This window comes from Manis pentadactyla, chromosome 15, assembly GCF_030020395.1.
Source record: "Manis pentadactyla isolate mManPen7 chromosome 15, mManPen7.hap1, whole genome shotgun sequence".
Taxonomy (NCBI): Eukaryota; Metazoa; Chordata; class Mammalia; order Pholidota; family Manidae; genus Manis; species Manis pentadactyla.
The window spans coordinates 26,434,281-26,447,571 of record NC_080033.1 but is presented as its reverse complement, the minus strand read 5'-3'; positions in this window follow the sequence as shown (position 1 = coordinate 26,447,571).

Sequence of the window (13,291 nt, the reverse complement as noted above, 5' to 3'; positions counted from 1 at the left end):
CTTGACCTGCCCTCCAGGCCAGGATTGAAGCACTAGCTATAATAGCAAAAGCATCATTATTGAGGACTTACTATGAACCAGACATTGTCCTAAGTACTCTGCACTATCAAGTTCAGAGCCCTCTGAGCACCTCCAGGTAGTGATGGGAACCCTAGAGCAGAGGCTAGAGGACCTGCCCATGGGCACTCCTCTAGCTCCAGGGGACCCCGGGCAGCCCCTCCTAGCCCTGGGGTTTATGATCCGACAAGGGCCCTGCAAGGCAGCAGTTTTCATCCCCGTTTCACAGGTGAGGCAGCTGAGCCCTGCAAAGGGCAGGTGGCACCTCACCCAGGGCCAGAAGCAGAGGCATCACCTGAGACACCTACCATGCCCTCTTCACAGCCGCACAGCACTCTTGCCCTGGGGTCTGGAGGCCAGAGCAAAAGCCAGGTCTCTTGCTCCTTGAATCTCACTGGTCAGGCCAAGCTGCTGCTTAATTAGCATCCTTTGCCTCACACACCCCACTGAAGCTGAAATATCTGTGTTGTTGATTCTGCTGCAGTTGCCCAGGTAGTTTCCTCTTTTCTGCCTTCCTTGAGGGCATTGTGGACTAAGCTGCCTCTGGATACTTGTTAATCAAGATCAGTCCTTTGATTTTTGGTGGACCTTCTGCTTCTGACCAATGCCACCACGACTGTCACATGTGCCTTCTCCAGCAGATATCCATCACTAGAGAATACACAACTAGAGGAAGCCAAACAGGGCTACTGGCCAGGTTCCCCAGCAAGAATCCTGCTTCCATACCTGATCTTGAAGCAGGCTTGCAGCAACCCAATACATGATATCTAATATGCATTTCATGCTTGCCAAGGCTGGTACTGTGCCTAGCTCTCCTTCATGTCTCCTCCTGTTATCATTCCAAACCCTGGGGAAAAAAACATGATTGTTTACAGCTTATGGAAAAAGAAACTGAAGAATGGATAAGTTTGATCATTTGCCCCAGGAGCACAAAGGAAGAGGAGAAGAGGAGAAACCCAGGACCATCAGACTCCAAACCTTACACATCTCACTTACAGTCACCAACACTGAGCACTGATTATAAGCTAGCACAGATGGGAGATAGACAAGTGTCAGAAAGAACCCCTATCTCTAGGGAGCCAACAGCCAAGGGGAGGAGACAACACACACAAAACCATGATACAAGGCAGGCCATTTCTAACAGTCCTCAATAGGACAGCAGATGATAGGAGGCCTTAATTTCCCCCATGGACGATCCAAAGAGGTCCTCGCTGCGACTGGAAGGCAGCAGTGCCCACTGTCATCAAACCAGCCCCATCTCTTCAGTTTAGACCAACCACCAGAGGGTAAGTTCTATTACCAATATTCACAGGACAGAGAGCTAGACACCTACATGGCATGAGTCTCATCCTCAGAAGACAGCCACAGTCAACTGAAGGGACCATTTGTAGTGTAACTCCGGCGGGTAGGAAATCCCAGGGCAAAATACCTTTGAAACCAAAATCAGTCAAAGGAGCAATCAAGTGGGAGAAACCCATTTATATCTTATAAGCAGTCATGCCACATCTCTCTCAACCCCGCTGCAGAAGAAAAGACCCCACCCAACCTCTCTGGTCCCTATATGCCCATGCTAGCCCTTGTCATTACCTAGTAATATGGAGATGGTCTACTTCTCTCCACCCCTTGGAAACACCTATTGATTGGAGATGCACTAAGGCCAGGCAAGAGATTCTGGCAATACTGCAATTTTACCCACAGGGACCTTCTGGAAGCAATCACAACCATGTCTTAGTGCTGCAAGAAACTGGAAGACAGAAAATGGTGGAAATGGTGATGTGTTCCTCAAAATGCAGCCCCTATCACATACACAACTGTAGACTTGCTTTTTATTGTTATAATGATTTCCCTGAAGTATTTTTAAGCTGGAGAGATTTTCTACAATCTGATGAAAAATCGCTTACTACAGGAGACCCAGTTTATTGGCAGAAATCCAGCAACCTAACGTGTTGGTAACTGGCTTGGTAATAATTCTCTTCCATGTAAATTGGCTCATTATTATCAATTTTTGTCAGCTCTTGAGTGGGTTTTGATCTGCTTGCCCACTTTGGCTCTGGTGCCACTGAGAGGTGAATGGGAACATCCAGTCCCACTCCCCACAATGGGTGCTGGAGACCTCACACCACCCCAGGGGAAGAGGGTGAGATGGGGTGACAGATTCGGTGTCATTAGAGCTTTGGATTTTACATTCAGAGCAGAGACATGTTAAGGAGACTTGCAGTGAGGTGTTGTAAAAACAGAGTTTGATTGAAAGAGTTGGCACATAATGCAAATGAACACTTTGTCCCATGATTCATTGCTATCAGGAGAACTAAATTTGTACAGAGGAGAGATGACTAATGGGAGGCATAATAATTGTCGATTTATACCGGCAAAGAATTAATCAAGAGGCCCGGAGGAGACAGCGCTTTGCGACCACTGTGGGGGTGTGTGCTGGGGTCATGCAGTGGAGGGAAGAGCTAGGAAATTATGCTAAATAACAGGAATGACTGTAATAAAACCAGGGTCCATTAGGCAGAGACATCACCTCCACCGTAGGATGCCATGGGATTATCGTCCCAGAAAGTTGCACAAAGGCAACTTTGGAAATGGATGGCAGTTTTTGCAAAGATTGGTGAATTTGATGGTGAATCTGGAAGGCTCTGGGGCTTGATTTCCCCACCCTGGGGCTCCTTGTCAGGCATTCCTGAGAAGTCTCCTTTGCTTTATTCAGACAAAACTTCCTCCACTAACTCACCTTAAAGCACTAACTCCAGAAAAATCCCCATGTTCAAGACAACGGGGGGGCAGAGAGAATATTTCATCCTTACATTAGGCAAACATTTATTGAACACCCACTTTGTGCCAGGTGGTGACCAGGCCAAGCTCCCCACTATCATAAGCTTGCATTCTAAGCTAGGGAAAAGGAGGGTGACAGACGCTTGCATAGCCAGACTTCACAGGATGCCTCGGGAATGAAAACCCAGCTCTAGTCTGGGTTTTGCAGGGTAGGCCCTGAATCAATCAACCCCTCTTCTTGTAAGAGGCCAGCAATTGCCTGAAGGTCATTTGAGAATCCTGACTCCTTGAGTAAAGGTAAGAGGCTGTTGACTCCTTTCTGGCCTCTTCATTCTCAGCTCAGTCACTTCACACTCATGGCCCACAAGCCAGTGATTTAACTCACTAAGTTTTCAATTAATTGCAAGTATTTAAAAATTGTAAGATGTCACACGGATTCAGATTCCCAGCTTCTTTCAAAAAACTTAACTGCATTGACCCTACATCTCCACATGACAACAGTCAGCTATGGCTGAATGGGGGCTGCCCCTTTAGGCTCTCTGGTTTGTCACAGTCCCCACTGATCCCTTTTGTATTACAGCCATCTGTTTCATTCTCTTTCATTCTCCCAGCCAGCTTCTGTGGGAATTCAGTCTTTCTGCTCCTTGGCTAAATGATCAGAAATATTACATGGCTGGCCTGTATTCACGTAGGTTCCTGCAGAGATGCTTCTAACCAGTTAGAATTCAGTGTTTTGATTGTTCCTCCTACTCACTGGCAGCTCAAAGTCAGTAACTTGAATGAGTTTGTTCGCTCCCTCCTATTTCCAGGAGAACTGTATCACTTACCCTTTTTCTCCCTTCACCTTGCCTACCAGTATGCTGAGACCTCACTCACATCATTGTTTTAGGTGGCAGTTAATAATTCAGTTCAAGGATTTGTCTCTTCTAGCCTTCTCCTTCCCCTAATCGATTTGGGACCTGTATTTCTGACAAGTGAGTTTACATTTTGTTTAATATTACAAGTTGCACCCAATCCTTTTCAAAATAAGCAAAAGGAAGAGCTGTAGCAGCAGTGAAGTGCGGGAGCACGCCAGAACAAGAAAGGCGGTGCCCCAGAGCTAGGAGGCAGCTAGAGGAGGGCACAAGGCAAAATTGTGAGGTTTTAAGCAAGTGTGTGGTGAGGCAGCTGGGGAGCAGAGCACATTAGACAGAGTGGACAAAAGCATGTTTGCTATTGGCCATCCAGTGCACCAATACGGCAGTGCCCACTGGGGCCCACACTGGGGTTGGGGCTGGAGCACCCAGGGAGGAACCAGGTCAGGTTTTCAGCTCCACGAGTCCAGTACAAAAAACATATCCTTCACAAGGAGAGCCTCTTACCACTGTTGGGATGCACCACGCGTCCCCTCGGCCACCAGATTCCAGCAGAGTTGCAGTGGATGATGCCCTGCACCTGCCAGTGTCCCAGACCAATGTGGACTGTGACTTCCCAGCTGCACATGGCTCCCCAAGGAAGTGCAGGGGTCAGATGTCCCCAGGGTCAGCCTCAGTCATGGCAGAACAGAGCCTCACCCTTCTGGTCTTTCTACGGCATGATTCTGAGGACCATTCTACCGGCTTCTCAGAATGGCCCAGCAGGCTGAGCCCCCACACAGGGCGATCTTCTCCTCAGCACAAGCCTCACTGACTTCCCAGCTCCCTAACTCACTTTCTTCACTGCCTGATATGACTTCCAAAATAAACCACCTGCACTCAAGTCCTTACTTCAGGGAGCCCAAGCCAAGACAATGCCAGAGGAGTGTGACTAGAATGTTCTAAGCTAAGGGATGCGGCAAGGCTTCCGGGACAAGGAGATGTTTGAGCTGGGCAAGGGTCTGGTGCACAAGCTTGGAGGGAAGTAGAGGAGAAGTACATTTCAAGTGCAGGGCACAGCTGTAGACAGAAGGCACACAGCTGCTAAAGAACATAGTATGTAATCAACTCATGGGCTGCATGATGAACTGTGGAAAATGGGATTGGATAAATAGAGTGGGCCTGGATCACTGGTAGGTCTGAACATCCCAGTGTGAGGTGCAAACTTCATCTTGCAAATATTGATGGATGGTTTGATGTTGAAATAACAAGATTTGGACCAGGCAGTTATGGAGGCAAGAAGGTGGTCTGGGGAAGGGGGCTGAGACCGGGCTATCACGGGTACAGTGGGCATACCCACGATGTGCTCGGGAGATGCTTGTGGGGGTTTTTGCCCTTTGTGCCATAATCTCTGGGCTGGGCACTTAGGTGCTGCCTCTGTGGATGGGAAGTAGGGCCCAGCTCTCGCAGAGCTCATGACTAAAGAATCAGGACTGATGATGGATAAACAGCTGCTGTCCCCATCAGGCTAGGGGAGCTGACTGACACTCTCCAGGTACGTGAGCAGTAGTTGGAACAGGCCCTTGAGGGAACATCCCACCACCCTCCAGCTAAATGGACACCCTAATCCCTCCCTAGCTGTGTTTGCCATGATTGTGGTGGAAGCAGAACTACTTTCCTTATCTGAGGGGCACCTGAAAGGTCCAGGAGGCCAGAATACAGAGCCCAAAAAATGGCTTAATAGTAAAATAAATAATAGAACTGTAGAAGTAACTCAACCAATCATACTTCATTTGCCCACTTTAAATCAAATGACCATTTTGACTCTCTTCTCTCCATTTACAGTGGACATTTTGGAGCAGTCTCAGAGTGTGGCAATGATGTGAGTGGTGATGGAAATGCAACCTTGTATCTGAGTCCAACCTCAGCTTTTCTAACTCTGCCCAAATCTGCCAATCCCACCCCATGCCCAGGGGTTCCCTGATGTTCACAGGATCAGTGTTCCTGGAAGAACTGGAGACTAATTTTAGGAACATTGAATTACATCTTCCCATATCCACACATGCCCACTTGAGCTGTTTTCTCTGAATAACATATTTCTTACTTTAGGGTGGCTTTTTGTAAAGTGTCTTCGAAGGAATACAAATTCTACAGGTTATTAATAAATACTCTTTTAAAATAATGTTTCAAATTCAAACAACTCTGGGAAAGATGTGTCCAGCAAATTTAAGCTTTCAAAATGGGTTTCTTTACTATAGGACATCAGAGCCTTCAATGTGCTCAGGATTAACTACATAATTTGTGGGACCCTATGCAAAATGAAAATACAGGGCCCTGGTTCAAAAGTATTAAGAATTGCAAGACTACAACAGCAGACATTACACTAAGCACAGGACCTTTCTGAGTGTGAGCTCTATGTAGCTGCTACCTGCATACTGTGCTGAGGTTACTTGAATCTCCAAGAGTAGAAAGGAGTGTCACAAGATCATGACATGTCCTAATATATTTAACCTGGAATTAGTTCCCCAGAGCACACTTAGGGAAATCCTGTGTTAAGCCAAATCCTCATCTTCCTCTTATTGCTAAGCTCCAACCCTCAAACATACAAGGGAAATCAGTAGTTTATAAAGAAGCTCATTAACAACTGTATGTGGATCCTGAAGACCCTCTGTTTCTGCTAGGTCTGTTATCTATTAGGGCAGCTCCAGTTTTTGTTTGGGGAAATTTTATTTTTAATAAAAGTGGTTTTCACCAGTAATTTCTACATATTCCTTAGCTTGCTCCACCCTTTTAAATAAAGCTCAGGGTCCCTGAACAACCAAAGTATTTTCTGGCATTAATAGCAGGCAACTGAGAGTGATAGATGAATACAACAAAAATAGTATACCTCAACCAGGGATGGTGCATAATTTGTACTTAGAGCGCCAGCATCACTCCCCAGGGGACCCCATGATACTGCTTGGGGCGTGGCCTTTCTCATCTCCTTTCTTGGGTTATTGATGGTTAGGGAGAACATGGGAGGAGGAGGGACGGAGCCCAACCCTGAGAAATGTGAGTCATTTAAAAGTGAGAAGAGAAGTGAGGGTGGTGACTATCCCATTAGCTCCCACTTCCCTCCAGGGCCCTGCTCACAGGGGTCTCAGGCCCGGTGTCTCTGCTGCTCTGACTCACCACCATCTCTGGGCAACCACTCATGCAGCCTTCTGGTCGTTTGTTCACCATGCCTCTCCTACCCATCTCCCTCCTCCCTTCCTTTGTTGAGATGTGTTGGCTGAAGGCTGCTCCTCTCTTCCTGCAGGAAGTGAACGTGCAGCTTTTAGCAGGCTAAATGCTGGCCCTATGCTGGCCAGCTCCTTGCATCTGGAGCTCACATCTCCCTTCACCCCCAGGCATAAACCACGGCTGTACTTTCATTGAGGGCCACTCACATGTCAGGGTTCAGTGGATAATTTTCACAGGAGGTTCACAGGTCCAGTCCTTGAGAAGGTCAGCTCTGGCTGGGAGAGAGGAGCTGGTTCCCATAGATGACAAAACAAATGAACTACAAATCTGCCCACATCATACAACAGCATAGCCTCTTTCCTGTATCTGGGGTTCAACTACTCAGCAACTCAGATGGTCCTGTCTGGGCCCTGCAGGCTCTGCCTGTTCTGTAGGCTTATCTATCATTGCCTTTTCTTAACCTGTCTCACACATGCCACTACACTGCTGAGGCCATAGCTCTTCCACAGATTGCTGCTCAAGCTACCCCAGCCTGACACTCTTCCTCTCTGTCCACCCGGAGGATGCACTCTCATCCCTCAAGCCTCACATCAAGCATCACCTCCTCCATGAAGCTTTCACAATCCCTGCCTCCCAGCCAGGAGAGCTGCCTACTCCCATGACCTGTGTACTTCTCCTGGGCCCACAGAGGCATCTAACACAGATCCAACCAGCATCCTGTCAGACCATGAGCAACCTGAGCGTGGAGCCTGGCACACAGCAGTTACTCCTAGCAAATAGCTGTTCAGCGAGCCTCAGAATCAATAGTACAGATCCAGCACCTGAACAGCTCCATGCCCTGGTCCACGGGGCCGGAGGGGATCTCCCAGTCTGGACTCCAGGATGGGGTGGTATGGCTGTGAACTCCTGCTCCTCTCTCTCGTGTCCTCAGCCCTGCCTCCTTCCTTACCCTCCCTTATTTTGCTTTCCTAATAGGCATCCCAGAGTCAACATCAGTGTGTGAGAAGACAGAGAGAGAAAAAGGAAATTACAGTCTTAAGGTTGACACTGTTGAAATGTTGCATTTGAAACCTGCCTGGGGTTCCAACTTCACATCCTTGGCAAAGTAGATGCAAATATGTATTCAAGTTCAATGCAAATTCACTAACGAATTTCCCCACTCATTACTGGCGCCTGGTGAGCCTGCCTGCCCTTGGACTGCCCTCCTCTTCTTGGCTCCCTCCATGGTGCCTGACCCAGAGCTGAGCTCCAGACAGTGAGAGATCTGCCAGAATAGCTCCCAGAGGAGGGTATGTCCTCCGCGACATCCTTCTGGAAACATTGCCTAATGTGAAGACTTCTGGGGATGATCCCCATGAGAGGCAGGATTGCTGTAGGGAGAAGATGGAGCCTGGTGTGAACTCCAGGAGGGGAGCGGAGATGCTGAAAGAGCAGAGAGAAGGAACCCTTGCCACAAGGAGGGCTCAGTGTTCACTGCAGAGAGGAAACACTGTGTGGCTCATCAAAGAGGCAAAAACTCAAAAGGATGAGAAACCCAGACTGGCTCCGGGTGGTGGACGGGAGGGAATGGGAGACACAGAAAATTCATGTATACTTGGGGCTCTTTCTGAGATCTCCAGGGATCTCTAAAGGGCTTAGACAGCCCTGAGATTGGGAGAAGTAAACCTTCATCTTGGCCCCAGGCACAGGGGTAGATGGCATTACTCCAGTCCTTCCTGTCCTGGAGGTCTTGTGTCCCAAGCCACAGATCTCAATATTTGGGCAGAGAGCCCAGTCTGAGAGGGAGGACATTGTTACCTGCAGCCTGGCAGACATACTGCTCTTTCCTTCTGACTCAGCACAGCAAGGTCACTCAGCAGGGCTTACAACAGAGTCCAGCTCCTGGCAAAATGGCTCAGTCAGAGGCAAGTGCATGGCTGTACAGGGAGTGTCAGCACCTGGGACAGCTCCTTCCTTGGGATAGAGGAAGAGAGGGCATGAGGGAACCCTAATTCCAAGATGCCCCTGGGACAACAGAGCCAGAGCATGCGCACTGGACACCACAGTGGGGAAAGGAGCCCCCCCGCTCCAGCAGAGCGCCTTCCCCTTAACCAAGTACCACTCAGCTGGAGCATCCCTCCACCCAACATCCGTAACAGTGCAGGGTTACCACCTACTGAGTACCAACTACCCACCAGGCATTGTACACACATTACATTAACCACTGCCACAGTTTTAAAATCTAGGCATTGTGGTTATTCTCATTTCACAAATAAGAAAACCAAAGCTCAGGGTGGTTAAGGAGCCTACCTAAGGTCACACAGCAAGGAAAGAGCATCACAGATCTGCCCAAAGATTATTTTCAGGGGAATGTCAGGATCCTCGCTGTCCTCCTCTCTCAGGGTAGTGGGCAGACATGCTCCAGGTGTAGTTTTAATGCCCTCTTTGGAAAACCATAGGAAAGGAATGTTTCCCATGCCATTTGTGAGAGTAAGGTTTTACTGCACATGGGCATGGTGGCCATGGCTTTAAGAGGCCATTGTGAGGACTCATTAAAGGGTAATACTCTTGCCAGAGTACAATTAAAGACCTGGCCATTTTCGTATTCATGGAGAGAAGGAAAGGGAGAAAGTCATCTAATGAATGACACCTAATGAGTTTGGTACCTTGTCAGAACACACTATAGAGCTCACCTTGGCCCTCAAGCCCCTCCACAGTCCCAGCCCACCTCCAGGTACCTGTGGACCTCACAGTCCACCCTCCCTACCGTGACTGGATCCGCCCGAACACTCCCTTCCTGAGACTACAAGGAGATATTCATGGTTTGTGTGGCCCACCAAGTCAAGCCCTTCCTCTGGTAACAGATTATCTGATGAAGAATCACTCTCCCCATGCTCATCTCACATGGCCTGAGGAGTCTGCCTCCACTGGGGATTCCAAAGCAGGCACATGACCAGGCCTGGCCCATCCAGACACCACATTCCCCTGCCCAAGGTCACTGGCTCAGGATATACACAGGGCCCAGGTAAGCCATCAAAGCTAATGGGCTTCAGCCCTCAGACTTATGGAACCATTAGAAAAGAGAGTGCATGTTCCTAAATGGTGCTGAGCATATGAAGGTCAGGAGATACGGACTCAGCTTCCAGGAAATAAGACTTCCTGTGGACTCACCTGATATTGCCTTCACACCACTTGTGTCCTCAGAAAAGAGGCTGCAGCCAGGCACGTTGCATAACGTACTTCACCCTCCTTAACAACAGAATGAGAGGGTGTGCCTGGAGACCCGTAGAGGAAAACTCCATTCAAAGGCCCAAAGTATATGTGCGGAAAAAACTTGGTTTCATCTGTAATGAACCACAGTCCCCCTGGGACTTTGGCAGCTACTGACATTGCCATTCTCTCTCTGTAGGTAAGTAGAGAGATAGTCAGGGACAGCAGAGAGGAGAAAGGGATATGGGGAGGGAAACAGAATGTGTACACCTGAAGAGCCACATTACACTCAGACTTGCCAATCTCTGGCAAATCATATCAGCTTCCATTACAATAGCACAGGACTGTATTCCATTACAAAAGAATACAAATGAAATCCTTTATGTATACATTCAATTTAAAGAAAAATATTAAATAAATAACAGCATAAGTTACTTCATGCATCTTGCTCTTTAGTCAAACAGACTAATAATGACAGAGAAGCATGGACCCTGAGATCCACAACCATCACTACCTTGCTGATAACCTTGCTAGGGATCTTGGTGAGTAACATAACCCTCTAAAGTTCCATTTCTTCATCTGTAAAGCAAGGATAACATGTCTGCCCCATGCCCCTTTGAACTAACAAAATGACCTAAGCTCCAAGCAGCTAGAGGTGCTATGAGATTATTTCTGAGCCTTGGCCCTGGGCCATACCAGAAAAGCAAGCCTCCTTCCACAGTGGAACTATTAACAAGGCTCGGTGGCCTACCCTGGGGTTTGTCCCAACAGGTTGCAATTAATTAACCTCATGAAGTTTCTGTTGCTTTTAAAATACTTTATACCACTGCTTAGGACAGATGACTTAAGTTCAAATGTCTGCAAGGATAGATGGTACATAAATGAGTGAGGATGGCAGGGGGTAAGAATAGCAAGGGGTGGAGACTGTGGCAAATTGCAGAGTGCATGTCTGGGTACCATCTAAGGGAAAAGTGGCCACTAAGCCTGAAGGGCCCCCACCAGTAAGATGGTGAACTTCCGGCTTCTCTTCCGGGTCCTCAGTTCCCGAGGGCACCACCTAAAGACCAATCACCTCTCTCCCCACTCCCACTCCCAGCACCTAGCCAATAGCCACCAGCCCCGTAGAAGTGACACCGCAATCACCCCATGCCCCTTCCTATATAACCCAGCACCTTTCCCCAATAAAGCGGAATTCTCCGGTGAATTGCTGCTGTGTGTCGCTCCTTTCCTTTCAAAGCCCTAGTAGTAGGCTGCCATGTGGGACTAAAATTCAATATTGGCAGACAGTTTTTTATAGTAGAAGCCAGGAATATTGATTTTTATGTGACACATCTGTATTTTTTTAAGTTAACAACTAATTTTAAAACTTGTGAAACACTTTGTGAGAGCCAAAATAGTGTATCTGCAACTGGATTTTACCCACAGCCCACCAAACTCTGTCTAGTAACATAGCATTCTTCTTGTGAGTCCTTTTTGAAAGTCTGTAAGTCATGCTGACTTTAAGCCCAAAGTAAAGACAAGTAAACAACAAGCAAAAGCATCCCTGGTTTGAATAGGACAGGAGGTTCTCCAGCAACCGTGCTCCTGTGCAGCTGCTCACCCGCGTGGGGAAGGCAGTGGCGTCCACTGGTTTGTCCAGCCCGATAACCAGCCACAGGCACGGGAGACCCTCGCCGCCTCTCCCTCCCCAGCCAGCTCTGTGAAAGCTCCCAGCCCTTCCAGCAAAGGTCTTTGGAGATGAAGAGGAACACGGGGATGTAATTTACATGATGTCCTAAGGTAAAATTGGATGTTTCTGTATACTTGAAATTTTGTTAAGAGCATAGATCTGATCTGAAGTGTTCTTGGAACAGAATAACAATAATAATAATAAGGTAGGAGGAAACATTTGGAAGTGATGGATATGTTTATGGCAAAGCATAGATTTTAGTGATGGTTTCATAGATGTATATTTATCTCCAAATCCATCAAGTTCTATACATTAAATATGTTACAGCTTTTTGTATGTCAATCATTCCTCAAAGTGTTTTTTTTCTAAAAAGTCTTCATTTGGATGGGTCCACTTCAGTTTCAAAGGCATTGGTCCTTTCTCTCTTTTTCAGGACCCATTATTGACCTGTGGCCACAAGAAGTATCTCTGAACATAATGGGACTGAATGAGGTACACTTTTCACTTTTTTCTTGTTGATCTATCCAATTTTTATTTTACATTTTATCTGATGTTGAATGGATGAATAGAGAGATGGAGACATGGCTTCATGGAGAGAGGGAGGTAGAAGGGGGAGGGATGGACTGATAAATGGATTCACGAGTAGATGAAGTAACTTAACTTTCACTGTGATGTGAAAACAGTCAATGAGCATGAAGGGTTTTAGGCCACACTCTTTATCAGATATATGCACAAAATATTTATTGGTCATTGACTGATCAGGAAGTGGAGAAAGGTGAACAAAATGTAATCCAAATCAGGAAGTCAGTTTATCAGGCAGGAAAGAAGAATTTGAGTAACCATAATCCAAGCTGGAAAGTGAGAAGTTGCTTAATAAATTTCCAGACCCTCTCATATGGAGGTTCAGAGGAACTAGAGGTTGTTTCTACCTGGGGCAGGGAAGGAAGGGAGGCAGGGGGAGAGGGAAGATTCTGGAAGGAGTCAGCAATTTTTATTCGAATCCTAAAGAATGGGTAGTTTTTTAACCTAGGGCAAGAGGGTTGGAGGAAAGGTGCGAATTAATTCCAGACAGAAAAAACAACATAACTGAACAAATAGAGTGAGAATATTTATGATAGATTTGGCCTTCCTGAGGTTAAGTAAGCTTTGTGGGTAGAAACACTAGAAGGAAAGACTGGAAGGGGCCAGATAATTAGGGGCCTGAGTCTGAGACTCAGGATTTGAGACCTTAGTTAATGAGAATGCATTGAAGATTTCAGAATAGGGTAAGTGAGCTGATGTGCACATACCAAACAGTTGGAAAGTGAGGCAGTACGGTGCAATGGTGAACATTTGGGCTCTGGAGTCAGCTGCTTAGGCTGAAATGGGCCCACACCCATCCAAGATGCATGACTGTTAACATCATTTGATCCTTCTGAGCCTCCATTTCTTTATCGCTAATATGGGGATAATAATAACAAAGCTCATCTCATGGGGTCATGAGGATTTAATGAAATGAAGTATATAAACTTTAGCTTGGTCCTTGGCATATGGCAAGTATTCAGTA